Source organism: Rana temporaria, chromosome 1 (genome assembly GCF_905171775.1).
Source record: "Rana temporaria chromosome 1, aRanTem1.1, whole genome shotgun sequence".
Taxonomy (NCBI): domain Eukaryota; kingdom Metazoa; phylum Chordata; class Amphibia; order Anura; family Ranidae; genus Rana; species Rana temporaria.
In genome coordinates, this window is record NC_053489.1 from 533777556 (window position 1) to 533793310 (window position 15755).

Genomic DNA, 15755 nt, shown 5'->3' on the forward strand with positions numbered 1-15755 from the left:
GTCAACCAGTAATCATCCTTCTCCTTTATGCCACGTATTCTTGGGTCCTTTCGCAGGCTTTGAAGCATGAGGTTGCCCATGCGCCTCAAATTTGCAAAGGCTTGAGAAGCAGACTTCTCTGGGTCACTCAGGATGACAGCATCCGGAACTTCCTCCTCCCAGCCACGTACTACTCCGAGGGGTCCTGTGGGTTGGAAAACCATCACTTACAGATTGACACATGTCTTCCTCTTCTTCGAAGAATCCTCATCCTCATCCTCCTCCCCTCTCTCCTCCTGTGTGTTTTGTGGCATAGGAATGATGGTGTCTGGATAAAGTGGGACTTGAGAGGAAAAGAATGTCCTCCTCTTCCTCCTGCTGCTCTGCCTCCAGTGCCCTGTCTATAATGTCATGCAGAGTGTGCTCCAGCAGGAACACAACAGGTATTGTGTCACTGATGCATGCACTGTCACTGATCATCATCCTTGTGGCCTCCTCAAATGGTGACAATACAGTGCATGCATCCTTAATGATTAGCCATTGGCGTGGGGAAAAAAGCTGAGACGGCCTGAGCCTGTCATCTTGCTGTACTGAGCACAGTGCTTGTTGACCCTCTGCTGCATATATAGCCACTGCAGCATTTCCAAAGTTGAGTTCCACCCGGTGGGCATGTCACAAATCATTGAATTTCAGCCAATCGAGCACTGACTGTGTATGACCGCCTGAAATGGCTACAAACTCTTTTGGACTGCTTTAGTACATCTTGCAACCCTGGCTACATACTTAGTAAATGCTGCACCACCAAATTGAGGACATGTGCCAGGCATAGCACATGTCAACTTTCCCTGTCTAAGGGCGGACAGGAGGTTTGAACCATTATCGGACACCACCATTCCTGGCTCCAGCTGGAGTGGTGTAAACCACCTGTCCTTGCAAAGATGCAAGAATCTCTGCTCCAGTGTGGTTCTTGTCCCCTAACACACCAGCTGAAGCACTACATGGCACCTTCTAGCCTGACTCTGGGAATAGCCCTTTGAACGCTTAGGGGGTACCTGATGTTCATAGTACAATTCTGCAGAGGAGGGCATGGAGGTGACGGAGGAGGAGGAGGAGGGGGGGTAGAGCTCACAGGTCTGGCATAATCACCACCAGCTGTATAGAGACACGGGGGCACAACAAGCTGCAGCACTGAGCCCAGTCCTGCATCCTTTTGAGCTGCAAGCAACGTTACCCAGTGTGCTGTGAACAAAATAAATCGTCCCTGCCCATGCTTGCACATGTCAGCAGTAAGGTGGATTTTATGGCTGACTGCCTTGCCCAACGATACCAGAACATTCCCTTCCACGTGATGGTAGAGAGATAGAATGGCCTTATGTGAAAAGTAGTAGCAACTGGGAACCTGCCATTGTGGTACAGCACATTGTGTGAATTCACGGAAGGAGGCAGAATCCACCAGGCTGAAAGGCAGAATTTGGAGAGCCAACAGCTTTGACAAGCTTGCATTCAGACGCTGGGCATGTGGGTGGCAGGGACTGTATTTTTTTTCCGCTGCAGAAGATGGGGCAGAGAAATTTGCCATGTATACCGTATATAAATATATATATACTGTATTTATCGGCGTGCCCATCTCCAGCCTAAATGCAGCCTATGTGCCCATCTCCAGCCTAAATGCAGCCTATGTGCCCATCTCCAGTCTATGTGCCTATCTCCAGTCTATGTGCCCATCTCCAGCCTAAATGCAGCCTATGCGCCCATCTTCAGCCTAGATGCAGCCTATGTGCCCATTTGCAGCCTCACCATCTCTCGTGGAGTGAGGGAATCACCGAGCCGTCATCTCCTGTTCACTCGGCGGCAGTCACATACACAGTCCCGCCTCCGCCATCGGCATTGGACCAGCTCCTGTGATTGATAGAACACTGGTCCAATGCCGGTGGCGGAAGCGGGACTGTGTGTGTGACGTTAGAGCCGAGTGAGAGCCGAGTAAACAGGAGATGACGGCTCGGAGATGATGGCTCGGTGAATTCCGGCGGCGCTTGTCCCCCTCCTTCCCCTCCGAGCCCAAGGTACACTATCGGCGTATAACACGCACCCGTGATTTTCCCCCTATTTTCAGGGAGAAAAAGTGTGTGTTACATGCCGATAAATACGGTATGTATTAAAGGATTAAAATAATAGTTGTACACATACAGAGCATAGATACCTTGCAACGTTGTGTTACAATTTAAAATCATCTACATATATGCCCATGATACTTATAGTGGTTTTGGCCGGTAAAAATAATTTATAACCCATTGGCTTGTGATCAGGCATAGATAGATACATGTATTACACAGTGTCATAAGGGCTTAACCATATGACTTGCAATATAGTCCAGCTAATGAGTCAATAAACTGACTTTTTATTATATAAATACTTTGAGCTAGTGAGATTGTAGCAAACAGTTTATTTCTGATTGGAGGTCTTACTCTCTTGTTTATTTTCCCAAGGTTGAGACAATGGCAGGCACTATGATTCGGTTAAGCAGTATTGACTCTCCTTCACTTATGAACATATAGCTAGATTCAGGTAGAGTTAGGTCGGCGTATCAGTAGATACGCCGACCTAACTCAGAATCTGCACCGACCTATGTTTAAGTGTATTCTCAAACAGAGATACGCTTAAACATATCTAAGATACGACGGCTTGCGCCGTCCTATCTTAGGTTGCAATATTAAAGCTGGCCGCTAGGTGGCGCTTCCATTGCGGTCGGTGTAAAATATGTAGATACGCCTATTCACGAACGTATGCCCGGCCGACAAAGTACATTTACGCCGTTTATGTAACGCTTTATCAGGCCTAAAGTTATTCCAACAAATAGTTGGAATAGTAATGTTAAAGTATGGCCGCCGTTCCCGCTTCAAAATTCGAAAATTTTACGTCGTTTGAGTAAGTCGTCCGTGAATAGGGAATTACGTAGTTTACGTCCATGTCGAAATCAATAGGCCCGCGCGGTGGACTTAGCCGCAATGCACACTGGGAAATGCAGGCGCCCGGCGCATGCGCAGTTCCAAAAGTACGTCAATCACGTCGGTTCAAGCCTCATTATCCTAAAACACGCCCCCTCAGACACATTTGAATTAGGCGCCCTTATGCCCGCCCGCTTTAGGCTACGCCGCCGTAACTTAGCAGGCAAGTACTTTGAGAATCAAGTACTTGCCTCGCTAACTTACGGCGGCGTAGCCTAAACACGCTCAGCTACGCCGCCTTAAAGTTAAGGCAATCTCTGTGGATCTAGCTAATAGAAATTTAGTGACTAGTATAATTTTTTCTACAGCTTGTTGGCTTTCCTCGTTGCCAAAACAATGAAATCTCAACTAGGCTGGATTATTTGTGCACCAATGGTTTATTTTGTTTGTGTAGTCAACTTTCCAATTTTTAATGCACTGAGAGGTGTCCTTGCCTTCTGTCTCTAATGGGAGCTCAGACCTGAAAGTGATCCTGTCTCTTGGGACCTTTTTTGGTTTAAAAACTTTCATAGCTCAAAACCAGAAATGTATGAAAATATATATTTTTCTTTATATAAATTCTAACAGGCCCCTCGCCATGAGAACATCAGAAGAACACTCTGCATGTCAATGGACCAGCCTCAACTTTGAAAAAAGAGAAGTATATGAAAAAGAAAAACATACATTTATTGAAATTACAATGCTATCCAAATCAATAATGTTGTTCATTGTTAGTGTCCTAATTTGAATTAACCTCATTTTTAAACAGTGTATTGTACATGTTGTTATGTATTGCAACCAAAAAGATTTTGTTTTACCAAAGTAAAAAAATTGATTTCTGATAACTTACATACAATTACTGAAATTTGAAGCTTTCTTATTGCCCTCTTAACCAGCTGAAAACACATTTGTTATCATTTTTTGAGACAGATAGAGCTTTCTTTTGGTGGCATTTAACACCTTCCCATAGTATGTAATATGACAACCATGCTCAGGTACGATCTGTCACCATCGGACACAGCCATTGACAGATCACTGTACTGGCCTGCTGCCGAAACCAGGTGATTGCTGTGGCCAAGCAAATCACATGACAATTGTACACAATGAATGACTTTGTTATATGCCATTCATGTGTACTATTGTGATAAGCTCTGTGATTGGTCACAGTTATCACATGATACAGACAGGGCCAATCACAGCCCAGCTATACCATGTGATACCAATGATAGCTAATCACAATAGTAAACACTGAATGAATAGTTTTCATTCAGAAAAAAATGGTTGCTTATACAGTGCCTTGAAAAAGTATTCATGCCCCTTGAAATTTTCCAATTTTTTTCATGTTACAACCAAAAACGTAAATCTATTTTATTGGCATTTTTTGATAGACCAACACAAAGTGGCACATAATTGTGAAGTGGAAGAAACATGATAAATGGTTTTCAATTTTCTTTACAAATAAATATGTGAAAGGTATGGCGTACATTTGTATTCAGCCCCTTGAGGTAATAATTTGCAGAACCACCTTTTGCTGCAATTACAGCTGTAAGTTCCAAGAGCTCCTAATATGGCTGGTGTGGTGGAGATCAGGTACATTATGACTGGTGTGGCAGTGATGACCGGCACTGGGACTGGTGTGGTGGTGAGAACGAACTCTGTAACTGGTGTGGCAGTGATCGCACAAATCCTTATGCCGCGTACACACAATCGGAAAATCCGACAAGAAAACCGTGAATTTTTTTTCGACGGAATCCTGGCTCTTGCATACACACGGTCATACAAAATTCCGACCGTCAAGAACGTGGTGACATACAAAACTACAATGATGTTCAATGATTCTGAGCATGTGTCAAATTGATTCCGAGCATGCGTCAGAATTGTATACAGACGATCGGAATTTCCTCCAAGAACTTTTCTTGGAAAATTTGAGAACCAGCTCTCAAATTTTTCTTGCCAGAAATTCCGACAGACAAATTCTGATGGAGCCTACACACGGTCGAATTTTCGACCAAAAGCTCACATCGGGCTTTTCTTGTCGGAATTCACGATCATGTGTACGCGGCATAGCAGGTGTGGCAGTGATCACAGACACTTTAACTGGTGTGGTGCTTATCAGGTACACTGTAACCGGTGTGGCGATGACACTGACTAGTGACAATGAGATCAATATATATATATATATATTTGAAAAATAATGTTACTTTTTTTTTTTTACATTTTATATTTTTTACATATTGTCACCTTAGCACAGTGCTTCTCAATTATTTCCTGTCATGCCCCCCCCCCCCCCCCCCCTAGGAAGAAGAAAACATTTCGCGCCCCCCGCGCGACTGTAAATAGTATCATTTGTCTATAAAATTGTTATAAGTACACCTCTGCATAACACTGTATCCACATATCCCCCCACACAGTATTGCCCTTCTTCACATATCCCCCCCCACACAGTATTGCCCCATCACCCTAAGGCTTAGCAGTACAGTGTAGAGTACTACTCTGGGGCGGTGGATTTTTAATTTTTTTTACAATGTGATTGTTTTTACATCTAGTGGACACAGCTGGCACAGATCACGCTGCTGTGCGCACAAGCGGCAGATGCGGTGGGAAGCATGGGTACATCCACCTGCATCAGTGCTCTTTTTGTACGGACGTTTTTTTAGTACTATAACCGGATGGGAATCCGTTAAATTTTTTTGCTCTGCTTCCAAGGTTTAAAACTGTAGGGTTTCTAGTAAAGCATTTAAATGTCTCCAACATGTAAATACTTACCTTTGCATAGTGTACCTTAACATGATGTGTTCCTTCATCTCCTCTGGGATTTCCTTAAGTCATTTCTAAACCAAAGCGTTAGTTTAATAAGCTTATACCGTAGATACTTATGTAAAGTCATTAGCGCATTAGTGACTCTTTATGCTCTTTTTTTATTTATTTTTTATCCATTACAAAAATGATAACAGTATTTGAAATCATCGTTTGACATTGTTTGGTTTATAGTGGCATATAACTTACAACCAATGAGATTCTTCTTTTTTATTTTTTAACCTACACTGACAGCTTTCAGACACTTTTGACATAAGACCTCTTCTGTTCTTAGCATGTTTAAGACTATACCGTGATTCATTCTGCTATACTTCCTAATGGTATTAAAATGGATTATGGAAATGGGAATGTGTACTGAACTTTTACTGGACCATAAATTGATCTATTGCAACCATGTGTTATTCTAAGGATACTCTTAAAATTACCCTTCCCATCCTTTTCATTGAGACATGTGTGTGTGTTTATGTGTGTGTAATCAATCACCCAAATGTCACAATCTGCAGGGCAGAAAACAAAGGAAGTAAGCTTAAGATTATAATGAAAATGTAACATGGAACTAAATCTGTCAATACATTTATATGACACCGGCTATCATTTATTGAACTTGTGATTCACAGTGTTTGTGATGCACTTTCTTGGACAGTCAAATAAAGATGTTTTATAATTTCTATAAAAAACATTTTTTATTTGTTATTGCTTTTTAAAGGTCGCAGCCATAGTGTTGGAACTACTTATAATTGAACCTTGAGGGCCACAAAGCCCCACGCAGGGTCCAATCAGTTACTTAAAAGCAAATTGAAACACTCTTCTTACTTTTTGCCATAAAAAAAATCCAATAAAATAATGAAAACAAATCTAAATTCTTCATCAATTTACACCAATATGTATTCTGCTACATGTTTTTGGTAAAAAGATCCCAATAAGCGTACATTGCAAAAGTTATAGCGTCTACAAACTATGGGATTTATGAAATGTTTATTTATTTATTACTAGTAATGGCGGCGATCAGCAACTTATAGTAGGACTGAGACATTGCAGCAGACAAATTGGACACTAAGTGACACTTTTTGGGGACTAGTGACACTAGTACAGTGATCAGTGCTAAAAATATGCTCTGTCACTGTACTAATGACACTAGCAGGGAAGGGGTTAACATCAGGGGCGATCAAAGGATTAAATGTGTGCCTAGGGAGTGCTTGCTAACTGTGTGGGGGGTGCTTGTACTACAGGAAGGCAAAGATCTGTGTTCCTGCTTTGTAGGAACACAGGATCACAACCTTCCCTTCTCACAGAACAGCGACCTGTTTTGTAAATATAGGCAGACCAGTGTTACGGTCGGCAAGCGGTTAAATAAATCGATCACAACAATAAAGAGCTTTAAAGCTAATGTAATTATAATTTAAAAAAATCTTACCAAGTATTATTACATTTATTAAAAAAGCCTGAATAAAGAATGATGAGCACAAACTAAATATCTAAAAGTGAATATAAAGACAGTCCATAGGGGACTGATAGCAATCAATAAAGATATGCAGTGAATTCAAAATTAGTGAAATAACCCAAAACTGATAATAAATCCAAAAATAAAAGTCCAAATATATAAATCAAAGTTTGGATAAATCAATCTGGTGTGCCAGTGATAAACAAAACTTCTGCACTTCGGGCATCAATGTGGACAATCTTGATAACTCTTTGCTTAGCCTGGGCTCACAGAGCGCTTACCTCCAGACACTAGGTCATGCGTATCAACGAAATCCTCCCAAAACTGGAACAGAATCCAAACAGTGGGTAACTCGTGTTGCACGGAATCTTCCCAGTGCTGAGATAGAGTCGAGGGGCGTTCTCTGTATCCCCTCGACTCTATCTCAGCACTGGGAAGATTCCGTGCAACACGAGTTACCCACTGTTTGGATTCTGTTCCAGTTTTGGGAGGATTTTGTTGATACGCATGACCTAGTGTCTGGAGGTAAGCGCTCTGTGAGCCCAGGCTAAGCAAAGAGTTATCAAGATTGTCCACATTGATGCCCGAAGTGCAGAAGTTTTGTTTATCACTGGCACACCAGATTGATTTATCCAAACTTTGATTTATATATTTGGACTTTTATTTTTGGATTTATTATCAGTTTTGGGTTATTTCACTAATTTTGAATTCACTGCATATCTTTATTGATTGCTATCAGTCCCCTATGGACTGTCTTTATATTCACTTTTAGATATTTAGTTTGCGCTCATCATTCTTTATTCAGACCTTTATTTGTTGTTAGCACATTTTAGATTTGAGCAGCATTTTGTTTTTCACTGGTCACTTTTAATTTTCACTGTTGGCTAGCGCTTTAGTCACCCACTTGTTTATTAAAAAAGCCTGTCCTCTGCCAGCATGCTGCAGAGAAGAACCATTGCTTTTTGCATGGACACAGTGGTCTCTTTACAGAGACTTGACATAGACAGCTCTTCGATAAGCAGGGTACATAGGATTTGCTGATGGTAGCACTATAAGTCTGACTCAGCAGGGAGTGTGTGGGACCTCTGCAGAGAGAACAATGCTTCTACACAGGGAGCAAGAGTCCCACTCCATGGAATGCTGACAGGAGACAGGCTTTCCTACTCAAGCTGTGGTTGCTTTTTAAGAAAAAATAACTGTAAGACTTTGAAAACCTTTTGTTTTGACACATGGGATATATTTAGCTGATTTCAAGTTAAAATGTATTTTAGTTTTAAGGTATTGTTTGTAAACTATTGTAAACATATTTAGAAGGTACTAGAGTAACAGGATGTATAACTAGCTGAACAATCAGACAGAGAGAAAGTATAACTTGCAGTTTACTAAACAAGTGCAAAGTTAGAATCAGTGATACAAAACAGGGTCAGAATGACAAAAGCATGTATACACTGCACAATAAGAAAAAACAGATCATGAAAGCTGCACAGACATGGACTTTTCACAACAATCTCTGTGTGGCTCAGTTAGGGAAGCATGTGGCTGCATAGCATAGTCTGTAAAAGCATTTAGCAGCACAGAGTCTAGCTTCAAATTGATACTTAAGTAAAACAGTTCAGAAAATTGACAGCTACTTGTTTTTATTCTCATGAACAGCATTGCTCTCAGTGAAGTCCAGGGCAGCTCTGGTATCACAGGTGAACAGCTGGAGGGATCCAAGGAACTACCCCACTGGAATTGCAGTACTCTAGTAGCAGTATGGTAGGGGCTCCCTACAGTAGCTGGGTCTTCAAAACAATCTGTGTTCTGTTAGGCTATGGTTCAGCGGCCCACATGCTGATTCTGACAATGGAGGACCTTTTACCTGGATGCAAATCACGTCTCCAGATACTTCTGTCTCATGAAGTGTGGCCTACCTGAGCTACCAAGGGAGGGAAGCATAGGAACTTATCTTCCCTAGGCATGTCCAGCACCCAGAGAGTTGTGCAAGGTGGAGTTAATGGGGTCTGCATCGGAGTATGGTGATAAATGAACACTCTGCTACACTAGAAGCAATGGGCATGTGCTTAGAGGTGTATAAAGTAAATCTGACACTTTAAAACATTCATGGTGCTGCAGTACCATCTGATCTGGTTCTGGCAAATACATTTTGAGTGCGGTGCTGGAAACATGCATGTACCACACAGTTCTTGCATTGCACTCTGGTGTGAAGTGGCCCTAAGAACAGGATTGTGATATAGAAGATGGTTGTGATGTGAAGGATCTGAGGCCCCGTACACACGACCGAGTTTCTCGGCAGAATTCAGCCAGAAACTCGATCGGAGCCGTATTCTGCCGAGAAACCCGGTCCTGTGTACACTTTTGGCCGAGGAAGCCGACGAGGAACTCGTCGAGCCAAATAGAGAACATGTTCTCTATTTCCTCGTTAGTCAATGGGGAAACTTGGCTCGCCAAGATCCTCAGCGGCTTCACAAGGAACTCGACGACCTCAACTATGTGTTTTGCCCGTCGAGTTCCTCGGACGTGTGTACAGGGCCTCAGTCATCACACAAACTATTTTACTGATCAGACCTGTACATTTTAATAGCTTTGCTTTAAAATAATGTTGATGCTAGTGGGTATAAAGTGAAGGAACCTTACACATACCTGCAGCAGCTTTAATGCTTTCTGCATACTGAATGTGAGATCTTTTAAAAAGGCAAAGCTCTAATACTTCAAGGTAGTGTCGGAGCTTGTCTGTTCACTCCTTCCTTCCCACCTTCCCCTCCTGCTGCTATTCTGCTCTGGCTATAAAGTCACTGAGCATGGTTACTGGTATCCCCTCTGTTATGGCAAGATATACTTATATTACTATATTATGTATATTTTTTTGAATTATGCAATTAAATACCTTATTTCACAGCACCGCTGTGTAGTCATGTGACCTCTTGGTTGATGTTAAAGGGGAATCTCAGCCTTCCCTCTGTAGTCTTTAGATCGGGGAAAGAGAGTAGAGGGAGGTCATGTGGCCGCACAGCGTCGCTGTGAAATAAGGTACAGTATTTCACAAAAGTGAGTACACCCCTCACATTTTTGTAAATATTTTATTATATCTCTTCATGTAAAAACACTGGAGAAATTACACTTTTCTATAATGTAGTGAGTGTATAGCTTGTATAACAGTGTAAATTTGCTGTCCCATCAAAACGCCTCAACACATAGCCATTAATGTCTAAACTGCTGGCAATAAAAGTGAGTACACCCCTAAGTAAAAATGTCCAAATTGGGCCCAATTAGCCATTTTCCCTCCCCGCTGTCATGTGACTCATTAGTGTTACAAGGTCTCAGGTGTGAATGGGGAGCAGGTGTGTTACATTTTGGTGTTATCGCTCTTACTCTCACATACTGGTCACTGGAAGTTCAACATGGCAGCTCATGGCAAAGAACTCTCTGAGGATCTGAAAAAAAAATTGTTGCTCTACATAAAGATGGCATAGTCTATAAGAAGATTTTCAAGACCCTGAAACTGAGCTGTAGCATGGTGGCCAAGACCATACAGTGGTTTATCAGGACAGGTTCCACTCAGAACAGGCCTTGCCATGGTTGACCAAAGAAGTTGAGTGCACATGCTCAGCATCATATCCAGATGTTGTCTTTGGGAAATAGATATATGAGTGCTATGGTCTGGAGCTGCATTAATGCTGCCGGCACTGGGGAGCTACAGTTCATTGAGGGAGCCATGAATGCCAACATGTACTGTGACATCCTGAAGCCGAGCATGATCCATTCCCTTCGGAGACTGGGCCCTAGGGTAGTATTCCAACATGATAACGACCCCAAACACACCTCCAAGATGACCACTACCTTGCTAAAGAAGCTGAGGGTAAAAGTGATGTATTGGCCAAGTAAGTCTCCAGACCTAAACCCTATTGAGCATCTGTGGGACATCCTCAAATTGAAGATGGAGGATTGCAAGCTCCGTGATGTCGTCATGGAGGAGTGGAAGAGGACTCCAGTGGCAACCTGTGAAGCTCTGGTGAACTCCATGCCCAAGCGGGTTCAGGCAGTGCTGGAAAATAATGGTGGCTACACAAAATATTGACACTTTAGACCCAATTTGGACATTTTCACTTAGGGATGTACTCAATTTTGTTGCCAGTGGTTTAGACATTAATGGCTGTGTGTTGAGTTATTTTGAGGGGACAGCAAATTTACACTGTTTTACAATCTGTACACTCACTACTTTACATTGTAGTATAGTGTAATTTCTTTAGTGTTGTCACATGAAAAGATTTAATAAAATATTTACAAAAATGGGAGGGGTGTGAGTGATACTGTATTTAGCTGCAAAATTAAAAAAAAACACAGACATTGTATTGTATACCTGCCTCATAACAATTGGTGACTAAGATCCACATCCATCTCTTGATTCTGTCTAATAAAAAATATTGGCACTACTTAACCATATAGAATCAATACACCTGGTTTTGCCAATGTTCAGCTTTTTTTGCAGCTATTTATAAAACTCTGAAAATCTTGTCAGGGAATAACGCTAAAATGTTTGTAATTACTAAGATACTAAATAAATAGCTAATAAGTGTGACTAATTATCCAATAAACAACATGGAAACAAATGAATAAATAGGTAGATAAATGTAATCATATCTGAAAGAAGTCTATAAATGATATTAAATAAGTACACATGGCAGTGTAATGACTATAAGGCCAATTTCTTAATTCTATAATATACTTCCTATTTATCTATTTTAACCTTTTCCCCTACTGTTAAGATGAAAAATGTAAATTGATATTATAGTTATATTAATGGTTTATGTAATTTTCCAAGTCATTTCCCCATAGCAAGTGATGATTTACACCAGATGCTAGTAAATATACCCTGCAAATGTTTCTGCTGAATTTCTACTAATAATAAATTTCCACCTTTGCTTCATACTACAAATGGAATCACCTTTAAAAAAAAAAGAAAAAAGGAACTGGCAAATAGAGTACATATGGTGAAGAATAATGATTTTGACTCTTTAACCATTTAAGCCCTCTTACAGAGGTCTGCCTATGTAAACAAGGCCGACCGTCGTTGTGTGAGTAGGGAAATTGAGATCTTGTTTTCCCAGTCAAAGCATCCCCCACACAGTTAGAAAGCACTCCATAGGAGCACATTTAACCCCTTTGATTTCCCCTGATGTAAACCTCTTCCCTGCCAGCGTCCTTAGTACAGTGCATTTTTTTAGAACGGATCACTGCATTAGTGTCACTGGTCCCCAAAAAATGTCACTTAGTGTGAGATGTGTGCACCACAATGTCGCAGTCCCGCTAAAAATTGTTGATCACTGCCATTACTAGTAAAATAAATAAAAACTCAATAAAAATATCTCAATTTATCGGTTTATCTGATCTCTGCTGGTTCAGGAGTGACCGGCCGAGATTCGATCCATGAATGGGCAGGGTGACTGTACCCAAGTTGATCAATCCATAAACGTGGGTACAATCAGCCTGTCCGATTTTACATGAGATTATTGCTAGCGGCTATTATAGCTGCTAGCAGTACTTACTGTGTTCTCCTGGTGGGGACAGCTTCCCCAGCGGCTATATTTAAATAATTAATGCACATACATTTCAAAGTGCTTGCGCAATAAATATTGTTTAAATAATACAAATTTCATAAGGAAGGTCCAACAAAAATGTGCAGATCAATTGCAAGCTATTTGCACCAACCTCAGTGTGCAATTGTGGAGTAAAAGCACACACCATCTGCTTACTGAAATGATAGACCTCTTAGAATATGAAGTTATCATCAGCTGAATGTTTATAGCCACTTTACCAGGAAACAGCATCAAAGGTATAGCTATGCATTCTCCATGGTGGCTTCTCGCCGGTCTGCCAGATCTACTGGAACCAGCAACCGGAAACAATGTGTATATTTAAAAAAATAAAAAATCACACAATAGTACATTACAAGGATTAGCTAAGCTACTTTAATAAAACGAATGTACTTGCAAGAGACTTTAATAGTTAAATCGACAAGATACAATTACAATGTAAACACCACCGAAATATGTGTGTCAGGAATCAGCTGCTAAGGAGACCAGGCACGTAGCTACACAAGGGAATCTGCATAGTTCAGTTGGGTGGCAGCCCAGTAATCTGCATAGTCTGGCTGGGCAGCAGGCTTGGCAACAGATGGTAGGTCAACCACGGCAGGCAAAAGCATGGTTGAGGAATGGACCCCATCCGCAGGCGGCAGCATGGAGGAGGAATGAACCCCATCGGCAGGCAGCAGCATGGAGGAGGCATAGACACCATCAGCTGGTGGCAACATGGAGGAGGACGGAATCGCTTCGGCAGCAGTCATCAGCATGGAGGAAGACTGGATCGCATTAGCAGGAGTCATAAGCATGGAGGAGGACTGGATTGCATCGACAGCAGTAATCAGCATGTAGGATGACTGGATCGTATCAGCAGCAGCCATCAGCAAGGAGGAGGACTGGATCACATCGGCAGCAGTCATCAGCATGGAGGAGGACTGGATCGCATTGGCAACAGTCATCAGCATGGAGTAGGACTGGATCGCATCAGCTGCAGTCATCAGCATGAAGGAGGACTGGATCGCATCGGCAAGAGTCATCAGCATGGAGGAGGACTGGATCTCATTGGCAGCAGTCATCAGCATGGAAGAGGACTGGATTTCGTCGGAAGCAGTGATCAGCATGGAAGAGGACTGGAGCTTGTCGGCAACAGTCGTCTGCATGGAGAATTACTGGATCTCATCTGCAGTAGTCATCTGTATAGAGGAGGGCTGGATTTCACTGGCAGTAGTCAGCAGCACAGGCTTGGTAGCAGGCACCAGTTCAACAGGCTGGACAGTGGGCACCGGATTAGTGGGCATCGGATCAGCAGACACCGGATCAGCTGACTGGGCGGTGGGCACAGGATCAGTGGGCAATGGTTCAGCAGACTGGGCAGCGGGCATCGGATCAGTGGACATCGGATCAGCAGGCACTGGATCAACAGGAAACATGGATAGTGGCAGAGTTATAAGAGCAGGAGAAAAGTTGTGTTTCTTTCTTTTCTTTTTGGCTTGGATACTGGAGTTCTGCATGTAGCTGCATTGTGCTGACCAGAGTGTACTGCTGATGGAGAGGTAGTAACAGTAATGGGGAGAATAGAGGGAAAAGTAGCAGCAATATAGGAAGAGGCCTTAAGCCCTGTACACACGATCAGTCTATCCGATGAGAACGGACTCAAGGACCGTTTCATCGGTTAACCGATGAAGCTGACTGATGGTCTGATGTGCCTACACACCAACCTGTCAGAACGCGGACATGTAAACCACGTACAACGTCATTATAAAGGGGAAGGCCAAAGCCTTGGGCGCCACCCTTGCCTCTGCTTTTGCTAATTCCGTGTAACCGCGTGTTAGTGAAAGTTTGGTTAGAGTCAATTCGCGCTTTTCAGGCTCCGTGCTTTGCAGATCGTATTCTCGGGTACTCATGATTGAAGCCTCCATTGAATCTTAGTCAGTTAGATATCTGTCCTGATTTGTGGGTTAGAACAGGCTCTGAATGTATGTTATGTTGAGTTCTCACATCACTTGTGGCTGGCACTAGTCTTTATTATGTCAACTGGAAGTTAGCAGGCATTTGGTATTGTTTTGTTATAAGTTACTTATGTGAATCAATAAAGCTGTTGCCTTGCCCTTCCAACATTACTGTATATGTGTTTAGTGTAGTTTATTTAGATAATAGCACGAAGGGCAAGGTATACATGTTCATAGCCTTTGAAAAAATTGGCATGTCTGTGCTTCTCTGCATTAATACCTTCTTTTTTTTTTTAGCAGCACAATATGAAGAAAACAAAAGCCTGGAGGCTGCAGGTTTTGGTGAAGAGGAACACAATGATCTCTTCCAATACAATGCTGAGTCTTCCTTTGTTTCTGTGTAGCCTACAAGGATAACATTTCAACAGATCAGTTATCCTTTAACTACTTGGTAACCGCCCTATAGCCGAAATACGGCTACAAGGCGGTTCCCTAACTCTAGGAGGGCGTCAATATACGTCCTCCCAGAGAGTCGGAATTGCGCGCCCGAGCGGGCGCGCACACGCGAACACCGGCGCTCGCTGGGTCCACGGGACCCGCAGCAACACGGATCGCGGTAAGGAGCCAATGGAAGCGGCTCCTTACCACGTGATCGCGCCGTCCAATGACGGCGCGATCACTTGTAAACAAACCGGCGTCATGTAATGACGCCGGTTCCTCCCTCTCCTCTCTGTACCGTTCGGTACAGTGTGAGAGGAGAGGGGGGGGGGGGGGGATCGGGCGGCAGCAGCAGCCACCGCACTGTGGGCTGGATCTGTGACAATTGCAGTCACAGATCCAGCCATCCCTGCGCAATACTCTGCAGTAAAAAAAAAAAGATAAAGTAAAGTAAAGTGCAATACTCTGCAATACCCCCCATACTCTGCAATACCCCCCCCCCCTATACTCTACAATACCCCCCCCCCATACTCTGCAATACCCCCCCCCATACTCTGCAATACCC